Source organism: Manis javanica, chromosome 8 (genome assembly GCF_040802235.1).
Source record: "Manis javanica isolate MJ-LG chromosome 8, MJ_LKY, whole genome shotgun sequence".
Lineage (NCBI taxonomy): Eukaryota > Metazoa > Chordata > Mammalia > Pholidota > Manidae > Manis > Manis javanica.
In genome coordinates, this window is record NC_133163.1 from 31412561 (window position 1) to 31434046 (window position 21486).

General features: G+C 42.5%; 1 protein-coding gene across 10 annotated transcripts in view; it reads right to left on the reverse strand.

Moving 5' to 3' along the window:
* The window catches only part of SUSD6 (sushi domain containing 6), a 117650-nt gene that overhangs the window by 54238 nt on the left and 41926 nt on the right, over positions 1 to 21486 (reverse strand). The window lies entirely within an intron of this gene.

Genomic DNA, 21486 nt, shown 5'->3' on the forward strand with positions numbered 1-21486 from the left:
GGAGCCAAGGGCCCCTGGCTTGGCCTGCTCAACCGCCAAAGGCTGGACGAGCCCCTGAGGATCTGACTCTGACTTGACAACCATGAATCTCAAAAATGGACTAATTAATCAAGGCTCACCCAACACACCTGTGACCCCAGAGGCCACACTTGTTGGCAGGACCTGACAATGACTGCAGGGAGGGCAGGCTGTAACTGTTAATTAGCCCCACCACCCACTCCCGTTCAAACAAAGACTTTGGAAGAGTAGGAACCAGCATCTTAAAAAAAAAAAAAAAAAATCAAGGCTGAAGACTTTTAAGGATATTTTCTATATGCCTTCAGGGAAGCAGCTGGGTTGATTATACATTATGATATGGGCCTATCATATTTTAGTTAACTCATTTGATTTCATTTATCCTAGTTTATAACAGATATTCCAAATAAGATTACACCTCCTTTATTTTAATTCCATCACACCTTCTCCATTAATAAGGCTTTATGTAAATAGATAAGGGAGCCTGCCATCTGCAACCCTAAGAAAGAATGCCCCTAAGACTCTGCCAGGGATATTAACTAGAACTGACTTTAATCCATGTCTGAAGCCTTGACTCAGGCCTATGCTCACCTTCTAAAGCCTCTGCAAATAGCAAAAAGAGGTGTTTTGGTCAAAAGGAAAAGCAGCTATCAGGGTTTTAATAAAGCATGAGCCAAGGGTTCAAGAACACAGCTAGCCCCTGGGTCCTTACCCACTACTTCTACATAGTTGGCACTGTAGCAATCTTCTGTCCACAGCTTTAACCAGACTCCTTGAGCCTTTACAGCTGTAGAACAGGAACGGTTCATGGAAAAGTCTAGGGGTAGAGTCAGGGGTAAAAAACAGTATACAAAACTGTGTGTATGTAAATATGTGGGAAGTGTATACATAAGAGTCACGATGCCAAAATTCAAATCTGTTTCTTCTATTACGATCTTGTGGCCAAATTACTCGTAGCCTCAGTTTCTTCATCTGTAAAAAAGGGACAGTAACTATACTGTCTCGGTGGGTTGATGTAAGGACTCAGATCAGACAAAGCACTTAGCACAGTGGCTAGCACTTTGTAAGTCCTTGGTAAACACTGGCTGCCATTGCTGTTGTGATTATTAAGAGCTGAGCTGCAGGGACCTTGGGGTCATCAGGCTTCACTCCTCATTTGGATGCCAAAACCAGAAGTTAAGGGATATGCCCATGGTCACCAGCCAGTTAGCAATGGACCCTTTGGAGCTGCCATTTTAGATGCAGACACGGCAGATAATCCTACCCGGTATCATCATCCCCCCAAGGCAACAGAGGATCACTGAGAATGACACCTGCTTGTACTACATCACAGCATGTGCACAACAAATATTTCAGTAGTGAATGGATGAGGCCAGATCAGGGTGGTGCCTAGGTGTTCTGTGCATGGAGTAGAGGTAATCAGGAAAGACTACCCAGAGGAGGTGATGCTAAGCTGACTGCTAAAGGATGTGTCTAATGAAAAGGAAGGAAAAGAAGACATTATGAAATACAAGTGGATCAGAGCAATGGAGGCATGGCATTCCTGGCAGAGGCTAGAGGATGGGGCTAGGCTAAGAAGGTTAAAGTTTACCCTGAAAACCATGTGAAGCTTATAAGAATTATAAACAAAGAAGTTATAAGACCAAACTCATCTAGGAAGATCATTCTGGTGGGGATTTTAGAAGATGGGGTTGGGTCAGAGGGCCAAGTGGTAAAGAATTTTTGATTTAGAATTTTATCACTAATGTGGAGCTCTTTGGAGCATAATGTGATGATATCTGTCAAAAAATGCACATATCCTCTGATGTATCAATTCTAATTCTAGAATCTGTCCTCAGAAATTACATGCATAAGGTGACATATATGCAGGATACTACATTATTGGTACTAGCAAAAGATGGAAGGTTAAAGTAGTTAAATACATCTCACACACCCATAAAATAGAAGAGTATACAGTGGTTTAAAAAGAATAGAATAGTTCAGTCTGCACTAATATGGAATGACTTCCAAAATTAGTACATAAAGAAAACCATTTGTGTATATATGTATATTTTTAAAGAGAGAAAATCTCTTTCTGGAATGATGTTCAAGAAACTGGCAGCTAACAATTTCCTTCAAGGAGGAGAACTTGAGTGGCTAACAGGAAAGAAAATTCGTTTTTCACTGTATAGTATTTCCTTTTAATCTCCTTGAGTGCTGGACCTTTTACATGAGTTACCTATTCCAACAGAAAAAAATAAAAATAAAATTAATGTAGCAAGGCCTTCCTGTAGACCAACCAGTCTTCTCCCTCAACAAACTACTAGACATTTAAATAAACCTGATTGCTCCACCTGCCAGGAAAAGTCACCTTCAGGGCTCAGCACAAGGGTCAGCTCCTGGAAGAATTCTTTTCTGATACTTTATACCGTTCCTATCCTCTTCTTCCTCCCAAAGTGCCTTGAGCACCCTGCTATGACTACACCTTTAAGAGGTTTTTTGTCTTTTAGGAGAGCAAGGCAGAGGTTTTATTTAGAGAGAAAGCGAGAGGACAGTGCTCCTGGCTCAGGCCAGGAGGGGACAAGAGAGCCCTGGGGTGGTGCGTTGTCTAGGAGTTTTATAGGCAGTTGAGAGACAAAGGGTAGGAATGTAAACACTAAGGTTCTTATTAGTCTTCCTGGTTATTTATAAGAATTTTTTTTTTTAGGAGAGCAAGGCAGAAACTTTTATTTAGAGAGAAAGCGAGAGGACAGACCTTTAACAGGTTTTCTTTTTTTTGGTATCATTAATCTACAATTACATGAAGAACATTATGTTTACTAGGCTCCCCCCTTCACCAAGTACCCCCCACATACCCCTTCACAGTCACTGTCCATCAGCATAGTAAGATGCTGTAAAATCACTACTTGTCTTCTCTGTCCTTTAACAGGTTTTTACATCTTTTTTTTTTTTTTTTTTTTGGTCTCATCTCACTTGGCTCAAAGTTCCTTGAATGCAGGGACTGTGAATTACTCTACTTGGAATCCTCAAAAGTAAGCACAGGGCCCAACACCTGACAGGCAGGCAGCAATGTTTGCCTAACTCATGAACACTATGGGAAGGAGCCACTATGGAATTAGGGAGATGTATACATATGAGCTCCTGTTTTGTTTTGTTTTGTTTTGTTTTAAAGAAATAGTTAGCTCCTCCTTTACTGCTTAAGCAGCTACCTGGGCTAAGTGACCAGTTTGACCAGTTCTACCAGGTAGCCTAAGACCTGATCAGGCACAGAACAAAGCAGGTAATGGAAACGGGCTTTGCAAAGAAAAAAGATGAATGGAGGGTAGTCAATGGATTGTTACCATGCAAGGCTACACCAAGGGTTAGTGCTTCAGAAATAATACAAAGAAAAGCAAACATCTACAACCCCAGGGTATGGCCCAGAATGGGAGATCCCAGCTACTATGGAGAAAGGGTCACACTATACATCTGGATCATTTTAAGAAAAGATCTGCTTTGAATATATATATTTTTAAAGAAATAAAACCTGTCATTGATTGTGGCTTTAGACCAAGTCAAAAGAAAAAAAAAAAAGAATACATTTCATCACTTTGGCATTCCTTTGGTATGTTAGTGACCACTTCCCCTAATTAAAAATTATGATTAAGTAGACAGAAAATAGGATGATGGTTGATGGGGGGAGGAGGGAACAAGGAGTGGGGACTTATTGTTAAATGGGTAAACAGTTTCAATTTTGCCAGATGAAAAGAGTTATGGAGAGAGATGGTGGTGATGGCTGTACAACACTAAGAATGTACTTAATACCATTGACTGTATACTTAAAAATGGTTAAGTCAATTTTATGTGTATTTTACCACAAAAAAATTTTGGAAGAAAGATACAGTTAAAGAGATACCTAGAAATAAACCTCATTTTCAAAGCCAGCACTCAACCATGTTCACAAGACATGTAACATTCCAACTTAGAGGTAAGGAAAGGCAAGTGCCTGGAACTACGAGTTATTCCCACTATCGTCACCAACATCTGGCTGGCAAGGAAGACTCTCTGGCTTCCACTTCCACACCTAGAAAGGGTCTAAGGTCTCTCTCAGCCGTGGAGTTCTCCACGGTGTGCAAGCTTCTCTTTGTACAACCCTTCTCTTCCTCCAACAACTAGCTTTCCCCTCCAAAACACAGGGGAAGGAGGAGTCATAAAAATCTGGACTTATCCTTCTGATTTTTCTTTCTTGGGATTAGTGCTGCTACCCCAACAGCATGTGATAAAGGGAGACACCAGGAGCTACAGTCAGCCCCTCAAGGGCCGGGTCTGGCCTTTCCAACCTCTGTAACTCAGGACATCAAAAGCTGGGTGACTATGTTCTGCTGAATGTGATATCAGGAGTATCATATCCTGTACAGAATGATCCTCCAAGAGGAAGAATACTGACTGCCCTTAAGCCATGGCTCTGAGCTCAGCAAAACCACTTACCTCATCTCTGCCTCTGTTTCCTCATCTATAAGATGGGGCTATTGCTTGCTTTGAATATATCACTGATCTCTAGTGAGCCTCAAAAAGACAAAACATGATGGACTCCTCTGTAAACCAGAAAGACTCAGGTCCTTTTACTTATAGCCTAAGCCCAGAAGCCAAGACAGCAGAGGGCACAGAAACTACTCATAAAAATTACAATGGTAAGCTTGGCAGGCTTATGGTGTTCAGGAGAACCTGTAGCACAATCCTAAGGTTCACACGGTTTGCTTGCTTGTTGTTATCATAGATGCTTTCAGGTTAACCAAAGAGCTGCTAAGATTAAAGTTGTCCTGGAAATCACCTTCAAAACTGCTCACAGCCTGGGGAAGCAGCAGCAGTGGGTGCAGCCAGCCTAAAACAACCAGGGTACCCCGTCCACTAGATACCCTGGGGCCCAGACCTCTGCAGCCCAGGCACTTGCCCCTGAAGACAGTGTCACAGCCTGAAGGGCAGAGTCATGTTACCCTCTACTGAGCTTACTTGTGTGGAGGCAAACGGGTCCTGACTTAGCCTTGCCTCCCAAGTGCAAAGTGGGTTTCTCTACAGTTCTGTGAAGTCAGCCTCGGTTTACATGTAATTTTCAGAACAGATTATTTCCTGAGCTATGGTCCGACTCTCTATTAGCGAGGAGGGGGAATTATATAGGTAAATCAACATTAATCCTTTTCTTGCCTCAAACTAGTCCTTAAAGGAGATGGTGGTGGTAGAGAATCTAGAACAAGAGAGTTTGTTCCTTTGACTGACCATCTTCACCAACCCAGATAATGCCGTGTGCTGGGTGAAGACAAACAACAGTGCAAAGTGTAAAAAGAATGTACCCAGCTAATTACATTCAGAGCCTAAAGATAAGAAGTTCTAACTAGGTGGAGTCTGAGGTGCCCCAGGGGAGTGTGACAAGAGAAGTGACCAGCATATCAGGGAGGTCCTTCCTTACCTCTTCCTTTCTTTCTTTCCATGTCTCCCATCTTCACTTCCACTCACCATGAAATGGCTGGGACACAGCAGCCAAAGACACCTAAATGTTTATCAAATCTTAATACCTCCCACTCTTCAACCAAAAATGATGAAATGAAGTTACTTTTGGTGTCTTCTAACTTGTTTTCCCCTGGACATAAATGTCTCCCTCCAATCTTGTTAACCTCTAAATCTTTCCCTTTATTTTATGCCACTAACATCTGAGTGCTTCAATCGGCACCAATTCTTCTATTGGACTTTGAGATCCTTGAGAGCCAGAATGTTACTTCACCCATTTTAATCTCCAGGTCCATAGCCCAACAGACACAAACATCAAATTCTTATTAAAATTCACCTCCTGCAAATCACAAAAATTACCCTCACCTTTCCTCATAAGCTATCTAAGTAAGACAGGGTAGGGTAGGTGTTCTATTGAATTGCTCTGATACTCTTTGTATCCTTGTCTTGCTCCCCCAGTGCACACTGTACACTGTGGTTGTCACACTCAGCCCCACCCTACTTCTCAGGTCTCAGACAGCAGGAACACCATCAGACACATTACCACCCCACCCCTAAGACTTCTCTTTAACTGTCTCCAACATCTCTTTTCTAGAACCTAACAGAAGGATAATTGCAGAATGGACGTAAATGTGGGAAACGGCCCTAAGTCCCAGGTCCACCAACCTACAGTGATTTATCCTCAGGCAAGTCAATCATTCTTCCCAGTCCTCAAGGGGTGTTCCCAAATGCCCTTTCAGTTCTAAGGAATCTGGAATGTCTTCTAGGGAATAGGAGGGGCTCAGAAGTATTTCCTCTGAAAAATAAGTCAACAGAAGTTCTGACTAGAAGGAAGCAATGTTAAATCCATCCTCTTTGTTCTGCATGAGCAGTCCCTTCCCCTACATCTTCCAAGGCCTATCTTAGCATCTATCTCCCTCTGTGTTGCAACAAAGTCAGGAGACCCCCACATTCCCATTTAAAGCTTAATCCTCCATTAGCACATTTGTATAAGCCATCATACACACTGTTCCTAAAGTGCTTTCCAAAAATAACAAATGTCTAACACACACACACACACACAAAAAAAAAAAAAAACCAAAAAAAAACCCAGCCCACACACACAAAGATCGCTGCAGAGCTATAGGGGCCCAGAGAAAAAAGATGCAAGAGAGAAGCACTGCAGAGGACAAGACAGACCCAAGACAGGACACACAGCAAAAAGAGAAAGAAGGCAGAGTGCCTGTGAGCAGGCCATACATTTCCAACCCTGAAGGCAGGAAACCACTTCTCCAGTTCCAGCTTCACCAGATACTGATGAGCTGAACTACGCCTCCTTATGCCTGTTTCCTCATCAGTAAAATGACACAATTCAACTAAGTATCTCTCAGGGAGGCTGGAAAGATTCTGACAGACAGGGCCAGAATCTCTGGATATTATTATGCTTGGATATTATTAGTTGGGTGACCTAGAGTAAGTTATGTTCAGTTCCTGTCTATAAACTGGATGAACAATACCCACCTCACAGGGTCGTTGCAAGGTAGAAATGAGATAAGCAAGGACACTGGATGGTGTGTCTTAAACAGTGGGCACTCAAATTAGTGTCGGCTAACCCCCGTCCTGCTCTAACAGGCTGTGACTGAACCTCCACAGGACTCCCAAAGTGCACCATTTCAGCTGGGCTAGAAACATACAGGAAGATTAGTTTCAAATTTAGATGAAAGAACAGCCAATGGGTTAAATAAGTAAACTCTCAAGGTTCTCTCCCTTGAAGTTATAAAAATGTCTTTTTTAAGGAACTTAGCAATCTTTCCCATGAAATTAAATAACTATGTAAATGCCTATACTAAAGTAGTATTTGTGTCATGGGGGACCTAGGAGTCACTCATAGGCTGAATCTGTTGTAAGGAAGGATGAGGTCACAGAGCTTACATATGTTGTTATATATGTGTGTGACACACACACACACACACACACATATACACACTCACTCATTACTTCATTAAATAGATGTCATTACCTGCATTTTACAGATAAATGGAATCCAGGGGGACTAGAAGTCTTTCCTCCTGCTGCTCTCCTAATGCAAAGGGCTCCCTATTTTTTTGTTTTCCAAATGCAAGGTCAAGCTTAGTTGCAACTCTTCTGGGGAAATTCATCAATTCAGCTCACAAGCACGGAAGGCTCCTCTGAACCCATAGCATCACTGGCTGGATCACAAATGGGACAACCAATCATAGTCCTCCCTAGGGCCCACTCACAGTTACTTAACTGCTGTATGCTGTTATTTACTGCAGATAGTAAATTGCTGCAGAGACCATCAACTCTGCCTCTTTCTAGGCCCCTGAGTGCTCAACATTAACTTGTTCACTGAGGGGGGGAAAAAAGATAAACCCAAAAGACATAATTTGTTTAGTAAATACAAGTTAGCAAAGTAGCAGCAAATATAAAACAGGAGGGGGAAAGGGTATAAATCCTGAAGTTTTGGCCAGGTAGCAAAACAGATGCTTCGCAGAAGCAGCTGTAATTGGTTCTTGTACCCCAGAGATAAATCTAAGTGTCATCATACCCCTCCACTTGGTTCCCATCACAGCTAAGTGAAGCAGACTTCAATACCCACTTGGCAAATAAAGCCTGGGAATCTGATTTGCTAAACCTGACTTCTTAGGGCTCTGTGTTTGCAGTGATTACACTGCAATTCAGCAAATATTTACTGGCTGTCTTCAGTGCAAGACTTGGGTGATAACAGAGATGAAATAGGGCATAGTTCTTACTCTTAAAGAATTCACAATCTACATGAGAGGAATTATATGTTTATATAACTATGAAATTGTTCTGAGGGATCAATGAAAAGATTTTTTAAGGGCTGTGAGTATGCAGAGGAGATAGGAAGAACAGACTTCAGACTGAGAGCAGGGAGGGGAAATGAAAGAAAGAGAAAGCTTTGACCTGGACCTTGAAGACCGTGTACATATTTAGTTAGCTCTTGGGACAGTTTTGCAGGCATAGTGCTAATTGTAAAGAAAGAAAATGAAGTGGGAGAAAAATTCACCAAAAGAAGGGCAGAGAGAGAGAAAAAAATAGTGATAATTTTGTCTACCAAGACCCACTGAAACACTCTCTCTGGTGAACAAGAAATAAATATCTGCTATTTGCTTTACTCAGGGAGATGTTTAGGTGCTAAATGTTGGTTTTCAAAGTACTCATAGCTATGCAGGAAACCCTCCTCTATGTCAAACACAGTAAACCCAAGAGAACCAACTGATGTAGTTACATTTACTTTTCACCATCTCTGTGAATCACTTCCCAAAGGCCCCCAGTGGGATGTTACAAACAGGTCTCTGTCACTTCCTGGTTCTCAGGCCTTCTGCTGCGTTCCCAGGCAATCTGGGAAGGCTGCCTATTTAAAAGAACCCAAATTTTAAACCACCCTTTCCTCCACTTAATTTCACTAACATTAAAAGGGGTTGATAAACTAATGAGACAAAAATGACCACAGAGAATGAATCTTTAAGTCAAAACAAAAATATATGTTCACTGAGTTCAATGTCAGGAGATCTGGATTCTACCCAAGTTCTGCCTCTAACTGGAAAGCTTGACCTTGAGCAAGGAAGATGCTTCATCTCTAGGCACAATAGCTGCTTTAGCATACTTTTAATCTCAATGTAGTCACCCAATCTTTCTGGACCTCAGTTTCCATTTCTATAAATAGCACTAATAATAGCTACCCCATACATTAAGTATTATATGGGGAAATGCATGTAAAGCACTTAACATACCTGGCGCTCAGTGGGTTGTCAAAATGGTAAATTTACAGCTATTACCATCTATCACTATCATCATCATCATCTGAAAATATAAGGGTTGAGCTAGATGACTGCTACTTGAATAGTTTCTCTGGCTCCAAAATCCTCTGATAAATCTTTAAGTCATTTTCTCCTTTTCCTTTTTTATTTTTTCTTATTTTTTAGGGGGCTAGCTGGAAAGGGAGACAAACTCAGCAAAGCATGACAACTACAAATACATCCTCAGTGTTTATGTTAGAAACAGAAGGATCCAAGTAGGAAATGTATCACTGAGTAAAAGGGGGCATGCTGCCCTCCCCAATGGAAAAGTGTTATCCATTCCTTGCATTAAACCCATACAGAACGTGGCATGTTCATCCACAACACACACTCTCTACCCATGAGCACAAAGGACAATGCCCTCCCAAGCCAGCACAATCTTACTTCATCCACCTCATCTTTAACTATCAGCAGACCTTCACAGCAGCAAGAAAGCCCGGTGGCCAACCCACCTATTCTAATGATGACTCATCCCTCCACAAAGTATTCCTGTTTTAAACAAGTAAGTGCATTCTCCTTAATATAATTTGAATGTGGCCAAAAGTCAAGTGTAAACAGAGGTATTCAGCCTTATCAAGGCCAAAGTGCTACAGTGTAATTAAATTCAGATGAAATTAATAAACTTTTTTTTTTATTCATTCATTCAGTGTCCATGAAGTGCCAAATGCTGCAGAAGATGCTAAAACTAACAGGAGGAGATGAGTGAGAATAATAAAGGATGACATGTAGGTTTTGGCCAAGTGACTAGATGAATGGTAGAAGCTACCACAAGAGAAAGCACAAGTGGACAAGCAGATTTTGGTGAAGAATTAATGAATTTAGTTCAGTTTATTCTTGGATGTGTTGAATTATTTGAAGTATTATTTGAGATCCTTGGAGGATATCCAAGTTGAAAGGTCTAGCCGGCAAACTGGAAATGAGTATGAAACTGCAGAGCACTCTAAGCTTGGGAGACAGCCCCGGAGTCATAAGCCTGCAAATGATGGTTGAAACCATGTCAAAAAGAGGTGACCTAAGAAAGAGTGAGAGGAGAATCAAGGACAGAATCCTGGGGAGAACACTAACTCTTTAAAGAGGCATCCTGAGGAAGGAGAGCCCATAAAAGACACTAAAAAGTACAAGGAAACCAGGAGTCTGTACCTCCCAGGTGTCAAGGGAGGGACAAGGAAGATGTAAGGGGGGTTAGCAGATGCTGCAAAGTAAAAAAAACACCCAATGGCTCTGGACACTAGGATATCACAGATGACTGCATTAACAGCAGTTTCATTAGAGTGGTGAAGACAGAGTATATTGACTAACATGAATTCAAAGTGAGAAAGTGGACACAGGAGGGCAAACCTATTTGAGGGGAACAGCTGGAAAAGAGGGGAGAAGGAAGACTGGATGATAGCTAAAAGAAATTTGTTACCTTACTAAGTTGTACCTTCTCAGTTTACACAAGGATTTCAACTAAGGCTTTCTGAACTGTCCAGATCTAGCTCACGGAGAGTCCCTCTGAACTGACACTTGACATACCATGGCTGGCCAAAGCGAGTGAAAAGCCCAGGCTGAATACTAAAGAGCTATCTGCTTTCTTAGCAATCAACAAAAACAAAAAAGCCTCTCCACCCCCACCAACCCTCCCCTTAAAACTGCTACCTCTTCTTTAGGATTTGTGAGTGGGAAGAAACAGGCAACCTAGTGGTAGGGCCAGAGAAGTGACCTTTCCTAGTGTCTCTCAGGCCTTAAAATTCTCTTTAAATATGGCCCCAGTTTCTGCCATTTTCCTCCTTTCTACTCAAATGTCACTGAGCGTTTTCTCCTGAGGTTCAGGTTCAGGTTTCTAAGAGCATGTTCTTAACCTCCATCCACTAAAATCTACCAGACCCAATGAGATACACATTGAATCCATGTAAGACATTGTCTTCTGGCTCCAAATGTTCTCCATCTTGTGTTAGTTTCAAGAAGCCTCCTAATTTATAATTAAGCCATGACTCTTGTCCTCTTCCTCACAAATTACCCAAACTTCCTGTAAGCTTTCAAAGTTGGACTGAAAAGTCCAAAGCAAAAAATGAGAAGCAGGAACTTGCCCACTGTTCCTTCCCCTTTAATTAGTCCCACACCCCTGCCCCCACCTATGCCCTTCATGACCTAATTATACAGAGTTCCCCCAGGCAAGGCCTACAGGCTCCAGTTCTAGCTCCAATCATACTTCTAATTCTCTACACGAGGGACTCTAAATCAGAACCCAAAAAGAAAGGAATCTGATTATTTCACAAGGGATATTCCCTTACAACTCCAAATAGGGATTCCCAAAGTAATCTCAAATTAGCCAAAGTTCAGGTACAGGTACCAAATGAAGAACTTCATAAAGCCTAGGTAAGATCCTGGAAGATGTTAAGACAGATTATGATAAATATAGCAGTTGAGAAAGAAACATCATAAATTAATGAGGCTTCTGATATTTCCCTCCAAACAAGGCATTTGGAATCACTCCTAACATATCTTTAAGGAACTTACTAACTTCATTTGACACCTGTATTGGACACCTACATAAGCTAGGTTCCACAAAAGGTACAAAGGTGGGGGAAAGCACATGCCCTTGAAGAGTTACAGTCTACTGGGGGAAGTAAGACACATACACAAATAACTATAATATGAAGTAGAAAGTAAAAATACATGGGAGATATACAGCCGAAATGTTAAAGACAAAACAGGGAAATAACCTGGAGCCCAGAAGAGGGAAATGAAACAGTAATTATGGGATCAATCAATGAGGTTTTGACAGAGTCACACGAAAGCAAGTTCAAAACCTGATTCTGCCTCTTGCTTCTTACAGTCCTGGGTACACTGCTTTCCTGCTGTGAACCTCTATTTTCTCACACATAAAACCGGGGCAACAATACCTGTTTCATAAGAATTTCAAAGAGTTCACAATTCAAACATTTTTGAAGAGTTTAATATAGTTTCTAACACAGATGGGCCTAACTCATGAATAGGCAACTGAACACCTGCTATTTGCTCACTTCTTGTGTCTATTTAGTTCAATTAGTTGCCCAGATTAAACAGGACCATGCCCAGGAGGTAGAGGAAGGAGGCTCAAAGTGTGTATACATGTGCACGTTCACACCATGGTAACACCCTGAAGCACACACCAGCCTGAAAAGTACAGCAGTAGAATGTATGTGACAGATTCCACTGTGCACAACATGATACTGGACCATGTTGCTCTTTAGGTTATAGCAGGCATTCAGTATATGTTTGGCAAATTGTCATGACTTGAACCTGCTGGTTGACTTCTCAATAAAATCTGTCTCAATGGATCCATTTTTCAACAAATGAACACAGGAAAAACAAGACACCCAAGGTTAAAAATTAGTCTGAGGCGATGGTCTGAGGGACTTCTACCTCCAGTCATGATGTAATAACAGGGACTAGATTCACTCTCTTTTCTTAAGCAATTAGAAGCCAGATATAAGAAATAGTGGCTTCAGACATTCAACAATAGGCAGGACAGGGCAGTGATCTTAGCAATGAGCTCTACAAGTGAACCCCAATTAATTCCCTAAGGTGTTTCCAGGCCACACTGTAGGGAGAAGAACCTGAAGAGTGCAACAATCTCACTGAGTTGAAGAGACAGAGCTGGGAATTTGGGGGAGGCCAAGATGGCTAGAATTTCCAGGGCAAGGTAATTGAAAGGAGGGAGCTGCAAAGAGAAAAAGCTCCAGTGATCTGCACAGGAACCCCTTGAATCTTTGGCTTAGTACTGATCTGTGCATATGTGTGAGGAAACTAGCAAAGCTGGGAAAGAACCAATAAAAAGAAGTGGGCAGCATAAACCCCAGAGCTCACACAGAACCAGAAATAGTTCATGCTGACATAGGGCATCAAATGTAACCTTCAATAGGGCTTGGCCTTAGATAGTGGGACCATCTTAGCCATACATCAAAGGCTGCTCTTGATCCATCCTAACAAAATTGAAAAGCAAGCCTTACAAAGATCAAAACCAACTCCAAGTAACTGAATTGCTTCTGAGAACAGAGCCCAAAAGTATTTAAAGGAATACAAGACATTGCAGGCATAGCAACATAAAACCATGTCTACCTTCAAATAAAAAATTAACAGGCATGCAAAGAGGCAGAAAAACATGACTATAACTAGGAGAATAATCAAACAACAGAAACAGACCTAAAAAGACACAGATGATAGAATTAGTAGACAAGGATGCTAAAATCTCTATTACAAATATGCTCCATGTATTCAAGAGAGGAAGGCATAAGCATAATGGAAGAAATGGAACACATAAGGAAGACTCAAATTGAACTTCTAGAGGGAAAAACACAAATATCTGAAGTGAAAAATATACAGAATGGTAGAGATTAGACCTATAGAAGAAAAAAGTAATGGACTTGAAAACAAAGCAATAGAAACTACCCAAAATGATATATACAACACATCAATCAGTGGTGGGAAAATATCAAGCAGCCTAACATATAGAGTGGGGACAGTGGGGGTAGGCATAAAAATTGTTTAAGATGTAATGGCTGAATATTTTCCAAATTTGATGAGAACTATTTACCTACAGATCCAAGAAGATCATCAAATCTCAGGAAGCACAAAAAGGAAACATAACAAGCACATCATAGTAAAACTGCTAAAAACTACTGATAAAAAGAACATCTTCAAAGCAGCCATAGAGGGCAGGGAGGAGAGACATAACACATCCAGAGAAACAAAGGATTACAACAAGTTTGTCAGAAACAATGCCACCCAGGAGGCAGTGCGCACTGTCATTAAAAATACTGAAAAAAAAAATCAGTCTGATACCAGTTAAGGAAAACTTGACAAGAACTATGACATTCCCATCACTAATGTTTTTTGTGTTCTGGAATAATATTTTTCAAGGAGGCCTATGCTTAGTACAAGACTGGGGATAGGTGGGGACACAGTGGCCTTAAAAACATTTTAATAAATAAAGTGAAAAGGTTTAAAGATCTGTTATGTTCACCCATGTTTTATATCTGTATAATCAGAACATTACAGACTGTAGCTCTTAGGTAGTCTTATATAGAACATATGCCATATATGGTCTTATGGCAATATTGCTTACCACACAGGAAGAATCAAGAAAGGTCTATCAGAGGATTCATCCTATAGCAGAAGAAAATCTAGTTAGAAATAAAAAATATCATTAAAGAATGAGTTAGCCTTACTAGCATCAGGCCTGAGTAGGTCTCCCTCCCTTCTAGTGTACATGTTAGTTAACATGTCTGGCCTCTAAAGATTCAGAAAAAAATGCCTTTTTGGAATGGAAGAGTGCTCCCTGAGAAGAAGTAGGTAAGAGTAACTCAAGGTCTGAAAGAGAGTTAACTCAATTCTTCAGCTAAGCAATCCAGCCCAAGGCAACAAAGCCTTCTCCGCAGTAAAGCACGGTAGGCTGGCACTCTGTTCTCCAGAGTTCAGCGTGGGGCTCTGCATGCTGGAGGGACCATTAAGATGGCTGTTTATCTGTTCCATGCATTGGTTGGTCTGGTCTCCCCACTAATCTGTGAGGAAGGCTGTGGCTCCACTGCATGCTTTATTTGTAACCCTTAGATCAACACACACTCAAAAAACCCCAGTGTAGGTGCCTAAGAGGGACCCTCCTTCCCATAGGACTTGAGAACTAGCGGTTCTCAACCGGAGACAATTCGAAAACCCCACCCCTGGGTATCTGGCAACACTTGGAGGCATTTTTGATTGTCATAATTTGGGAGGGTACTACTGGCATCTAGTGGGTAGAGGCTAGGTATGCCATTAAACCTACAATGTGCAGGACAACCCCCTGTAACAAGGAATTATTTGGCCCAAAATGTCAACAGAACTGTAGTTGAGAAACCTGGCCTACATGATTAAATGCTCTGAGCTACAGCAGATGCCAGCAGATCTACCTTAGTTGTGCAGGTAGTGCAAAATCCCCTCATACCACTGTTAAGTCTCTTGTCCTACCACCTGTCCCTGAAACATTTTGATCCTCTCATCATCTGAATTTGGGCTTATAATCCCTCAGAGAGAGGAGCTAAGGAGTTCAGACATCTGGCTTTTAACCCCAGTTCTGCCCATAGCTGATTCTGGACATATCACAAAACTTTCTGGGGCCCATTTCTACCTCAGTAAAATAGAGGGGTTTGAAACAATGTTTTAAGAGTTCTTTCAGCTCTAAAATTCTATTTGAAATGCTAGGTTTGGCCTTATCTATTTACAATGAGTCCAAGAGAAGGGAAGGGTCCAGTCTTGAGTTTGCACACCCATTCTCTGAAGAACACTGGGCCAAGGGGAGCTCCAGAAAAGCCAAGCCAGTCAGGCACTAGCAACCCAAAAAAGGGCTCTAAAAACACTGTCTGAAAGGCCAGTCCATACCTTCAGGTTTAAAATATGAAAGTCCTTACTAGCCTCTCTCTTGTCTTCCCCAAGTCAATCTTTTTAAGAGTGTTAAGAGGAGGAAGGATAGGGTCTTGCTGTTCAAAGTATCGACCATCAAACTGTTGCACTAGCATCACCTGGGAGCTTATTAAAAACACTTAATCTCAGCCTTCATCCCTGAGCTACTGAATAATGATCTGCATTTTAACAAGATTCCCCAAGAAACTCATATGCTCATCAAAGTGTGAGAACTTCCTGGGTAGTTAGGGTACTGAGAAGTTAGGGTACATGCCCCTTCTATTCCCTGCTTTGTCACCTCTTCACTTGGTAAAGATGGCTTTTAAGACTCTTAAGATTCTCCCCTAGTCCCATATCCTTGCACACTTGGTGCACATGTGTACACACACACACACAGTTCAGAACCTTCAAACACAGTCACGGTGAGTGTTGGGGTAAGGTTACTACTTCCTTGCCTCTTCCCTATGTCCACAGGAGGCCAGGCTTGAAGCTCAAGCAAAATTAGAGCTTTTCACAGTGAGTGATTCTGCTTACCCTTGCCATTCAAGGACTTCCCAGGGGGAGAGATGGAAGAAGGGGTGGCGAACCCAAAGGTACAAATTCTGATGGGAAGAGACTCATCATCTGAATCTAAACAGAGACCAACAGGGGTCCAAAGTTTCATTCCTAAAGACTTTTTTTTGCTGCTGTCTTAACATTACATAAAGATTCTTGGGGTCATGGGCTAAAGGGCAAAGCACACACACAGAGTAAACAGAAATGCAGCAAGGGTTCTCCTAGCCAGTGACAGGGAGCGGGGGTTGGGGGGGTGGGGGAAGGCAGCAGCTGGAACTAAAGCAAGACCTCCACAAAGGGCAGCATAACAGAGTGCTGCAACAGATGGTAGAATGTGGGGAGAAGGGCAGCTAGACTCTGCTGAGTAGTCATTGCAGTGAAGATAAGGTTGCTGCTCACCCCTTAACCCACCCACTGTCACAAACCGCAGATGGCTGAGCCATCTGCACAGGCCTGCTACCCCTCCCCCAAGGCTGGAGATGGGGAGGAGCATGGCAAAGTCCAGGCCCATCTCAGGTGGAAGCAACACAAAGAGTACCCTTGGGGCAGGGTGGCTAGATCACCTAATGCTGTGCCTCAGTGAGACGAACCTCAAAATCAACTCTCAGCATTACTCAAGGTTCTCCTGAGCCCATCCATACAAAGTTCTCAGAAAGAGGGCCTTCGTGTGGTGGGGGTGGGGTTAGGAGGAGTCATTTAATCATTCAACATTTTCTGTGATTATACCGCACTCCAGGCACCGCAGCAGCCAGCTGGGAATACAGTGGTGACAGCAAACAGTCTTTGCCCTCAGGAAGTACACAGTAGGATTAGGAAGAGTAAGGAGAAGGAGGGTAATACAGTGGGGTAAGCGATGAGCACAGAGCAATATGATAGCAGGTATCCGTATGGGACAAGCAGCAGTCTAAACTGATACTGACTTTAAGAGGGTGTGAGCCAGGCAGAGCTGAAAGAGGTGGGTAAAAGGACAGCAGAGCATTCTAAGAGAGGGTGTAAAATGTGTAAGGCCTGGGGCAAAAGAGATCTAGGAAAGCAAATTGTTCTGTCCCAGCCTTTGCTGCCTCTGGTCACCCTCACCAGGAGCAGACCTCTGGGTTAGCCTGGGGATCCTAACACATGACTGCCTAAAGGAACTTTGGGTCATCTTGTAAAGTCCAATCTATCCATTTAAAGAGGGGGAGCTGAGGCCTAGTGAAGGACCATGGCTTGCTTGGGACCACAGGGTTTGTTAGGGGCTAAACCCAGAGCTCAGTTCTCCTAACTTTTCACTAAGCAAAGTTCTCTTAAATATCTCCCCATCAGACTCTTGCCACAGCACCTTCTCAGAGTGCCAGCTCCAGCACTGTTCTCAACCATGCTCTGTCCATTCTGTGCACCCAGGGAATTGGCACATGTCCAGGCCTCTGCCAGAGCAGGAAGTCTAACATGGCAGGAGCAGCTCATGAAAAAAAAAAAGAGTGGCTACCTGCCTCTTACAGAAAGAGGCAGAAGGCACACACAGCAATACACAAGGTAGGCTGTAGTTTTGGGGGCAGGGGAGGCAGTGTCTTAATGAAAATGGAACCCCCTTGGAAATGAAGAAGTGTTGTTTTGAGAGCTGAAGAACTACCAGCCAACACAGAAACAGTAGGCATGACTGTGTTACTGCCAAATCACGCAGGCACTTTCTTCCCCAGGAGGCCCACCCCCTCTCTGGATGGTCACACTAACCTAACTGAGAGGCATTCATTTCAGGGAAGTTGAAGGCCTCTCAGTTGGCCCAGCCTTGGGGGATGGCCATTAGTCAGAGGGTCACACCACTGGAGCTACAGGGCACAGCTGCCCTTCCGGTCACCTCAAAATCCGCCTTCTACAGCTCTTAGTTCTATGAAGATCCCCCAGCCTTCGCCTGCCACCCATTCTGCAACAGTGTACAAAATGGAAGAAAACACTCATTAGCTTTTCAAGTGTAACCCTCCACAGAATCTAAAAAGAAGGCACACTCAACTGCAAAGCAGAATCCCTCTTCTCAGAACAAAACAAAGATGCATGTCAATAAGCAGCTGGCTGGTTAAAACCATGCAGAAAGAGGCTAGGGGGCATTAGGGTTAAGCCCATTTACTAACCTCATCTAGATGCCTGGCAAACCTCAGCTCCACGCCCTGAAGCATCAGCATGATGAAAACATCCTAATGACGTGAAAGCTTTCCTATCCAAAATGCCCTCAGATAATGCTTTTGTCTGCACACTCAAGTACAATCACCAGAGGCTGGTTCTGAACTTCAGGGCCAACACCAACCCAGGACCCTAGACAGAGTTATTCAGGGCATGAAAGTGACCTGCCAGAAAAACTGACTTATTCAGGGGATGAAAGGCAATGTTTGGTCTAGTGTAACAAAGGGGCCATAACAGGCACCTTGTGTCCTAAACTCCTTCACATCTGTCATAAATAAGGAACCTCTGGGTGGAGAGTTGGGGGTGGGGGAGTGCAGGGACTGACACTGTAGCTAGATTTCCTTCTTTTCCACCCAAACAACAACCCTTTAGAACTTGCCCTCCTGGAAGGCAAATGCAGTTCTGATTTCCAAACCTTACTGTTTGAGAGAACTTCTTGTTTACTTTCTCTACTTTTTAAAACAGATGAAAGCTCCCCTAGGGAAAAAGCAGCTGTAAATACAGAAGAGGATAGAAAAAAAATCCTGCTCTGAGTTCCAGAGGAACCATTATAATGTTATAAAAAGCCTTCTCAAAAAAAAAAGAAAGAAAAAAGAAAAAACACACCCCATTCCAAATAGAAAACACATAACTTTGTTCAAAGTACTTCCCTGAAGTGTAACCTTTGGGCAGATGATTTCTCCACACTCTTAAGACCTTCACATACATACAAAGTGAATTAGTCATCTTCCTGGAAGACTTAGAAAGAGCTAGTTCACAACTCAATCACTGTACCTCCTGCTGAGTGTCTATCACCACCATTCATTACAATTACCACCACTACCACGAACACCATCACCAACAGCAACACCATCACCAACATCACCACCACCACCACCACCACCATCACTATCACCACCACCACCACCAAAGAGTTAAACTTCATTACCAAAGTACTTCAAACATTTAAATAAATCCAAGCCATTACATTTTTAGGCCGACTGAGGCCATAGTATTTAGTAATTGAGAACAGAATGGGAAGAGTGTATAAATTTGACACAGGCAGCCTGGATTAGATACTTTTAACTTTCCAAGAGGAACAGCACTTCTCAAAAGCTCAGTATTCTGGGAAATCATCCACTGGCATATTATACCCCTCCATCATAACAGTAATGAGGCTGCCACCCTGAAACCCATTTTCTAAAAATAAAAGATCTAAAGAGGTGTTTCAGGGAAAGTTTGGGAGAAGAAAATTCAAGTGGGTTTATTCTCATCCAAGCTACAATTAACTGGCTTTGCCTTTGCAACCACATTTCCTACCTAGAATTCCAGTAAGTTTAGATGTGCCCCATAGATTTAAACTGAGTTACAGGGAATTTAGCTGGCTGAAAGTAATCCCAGCCCAGAGATGTTACTGAACTGTTTTACAGTCCTGGGTGGGTCTGAGAAATTAAAGGAAGATGGGGGGTATTGGCATAATGCTTAAAATTCTGCCCAAGTTAGAAGAGGAAGATGCTGTTCTTGATTTCATGCACGATTCTATTATTAGAAGGAAAAATGCAACATAAGCCTATTATCCCCATCAATGACAAAACAAAGGAAGAAAATGTTTGCAGAATATATTCAAATCCACAAACTTTCCAGAGGAACAACACAATGCCACTAATAAATCAAATCCTCAGTCCGAAGAAAGGTCTGCTCAGTATTGCCCCTACTTATCTATTCCCTTAAGCTGTAAATTTCCCTATGGCCAGGCACCTTTCACACCCTCCTTTTGGGAGGATTCACCACACAGGCATCTGGCCTTACCACAATTCCCTAAGAACCCTGATTAACTTCAAGGATGAACACATTTTCCAAGTGAACTGGGGTTTCAAGAGAATTTCAGAATGGGACAAACTCTTGGGGGACAAGCCTGACCCTTCCTGCCGATTCCACTTTCTCTCAGATCCTGAGTTCTAGAGTATTAAAACTCCTAGATGTTTTTCTGGCCTCCAGCCCTGCTGTGCTCCAGGCCATCCAAAATCTTGCTAGGAACCACTCTCCCATAGCACTGTCAGATCACCTTGCAGGTCTAACAGTTCACCTTTGTCTACTCCATGCACCATCACTTCCTGACAGTCCTCTATAGATAGTTTGCAAAATGCAGAAAGCACAGGCCACAGCCCACAGCCCACCAGGAACCTTCCATGAAATTGGGGAAGCTGCATACCCAGAAAGCAATCAAGGCACACAATAAGGCAAGAGTATCAATTTCAGTATTCTATGTGGGTGCAATAAAATGCTAACTTGTGAAGTATGAGTGATCAATTAAAAAATACAGAACAAGCAGCAGCAGCTACTTATGAGTTAAAGGACAAAATAATGGGGGGAAAAAAAGGCAGAAATGGATCTGAACCAAGACAGTCAGAGAAGCTTAAAAATAAGGGTGATTTGACCTGAAAGCTTTGAAAACTGAGTAAGTATGGAGAAGGAAAGAGGGAGTTTTGGGGGCTGGAAGGCTGAAGTAAGCATGATCAATCAGCAGGGGTGCAGGGGAAGAAGGGGAGAGAGGCCATGAATCAGGGAAGAACAGGAAAAAAAAATTCCATTTGAGAACCTTCAGGGCAAGGGACAATTCTTATGTTTTCCCTAGTATCTACCACACAGTTGACTGGTTATTCCACAAAGAATTAAGTATTCAACTGAATACTTAACAGTATGGACAATCTATATAGCCATGAAAAAGAAATTGTTTTGAATCAGTAGGTAGTAGGGAGCCATGTTCCTAAGCAGGAAACATGACCTAATCCAATTCAACAAGCATTTACCAAAAGCCTACTTTGTGAGAGGAACCAGAATACTTGGTCCTCACTTCAAGGAGCAACACAACCATGGAAAGAGATGGTAATATTACCTTCCTCACACAGGGCCTCATTGCTTTACCTAGTCTCCCTTGAGGTAAGAACAGGTCACTCAGGAGATAAAACTGGCAAGACAGACTAAAGCAGCCTAGGAGGCCAGACAGGATGATGAGATCTGGCCAGGCTGGAAGTGGTGACAGAAACCTTCAGAAGAAAGAACTGGCAGTGGATGGCCGCTGAATAGGAAAAGAGGGGCT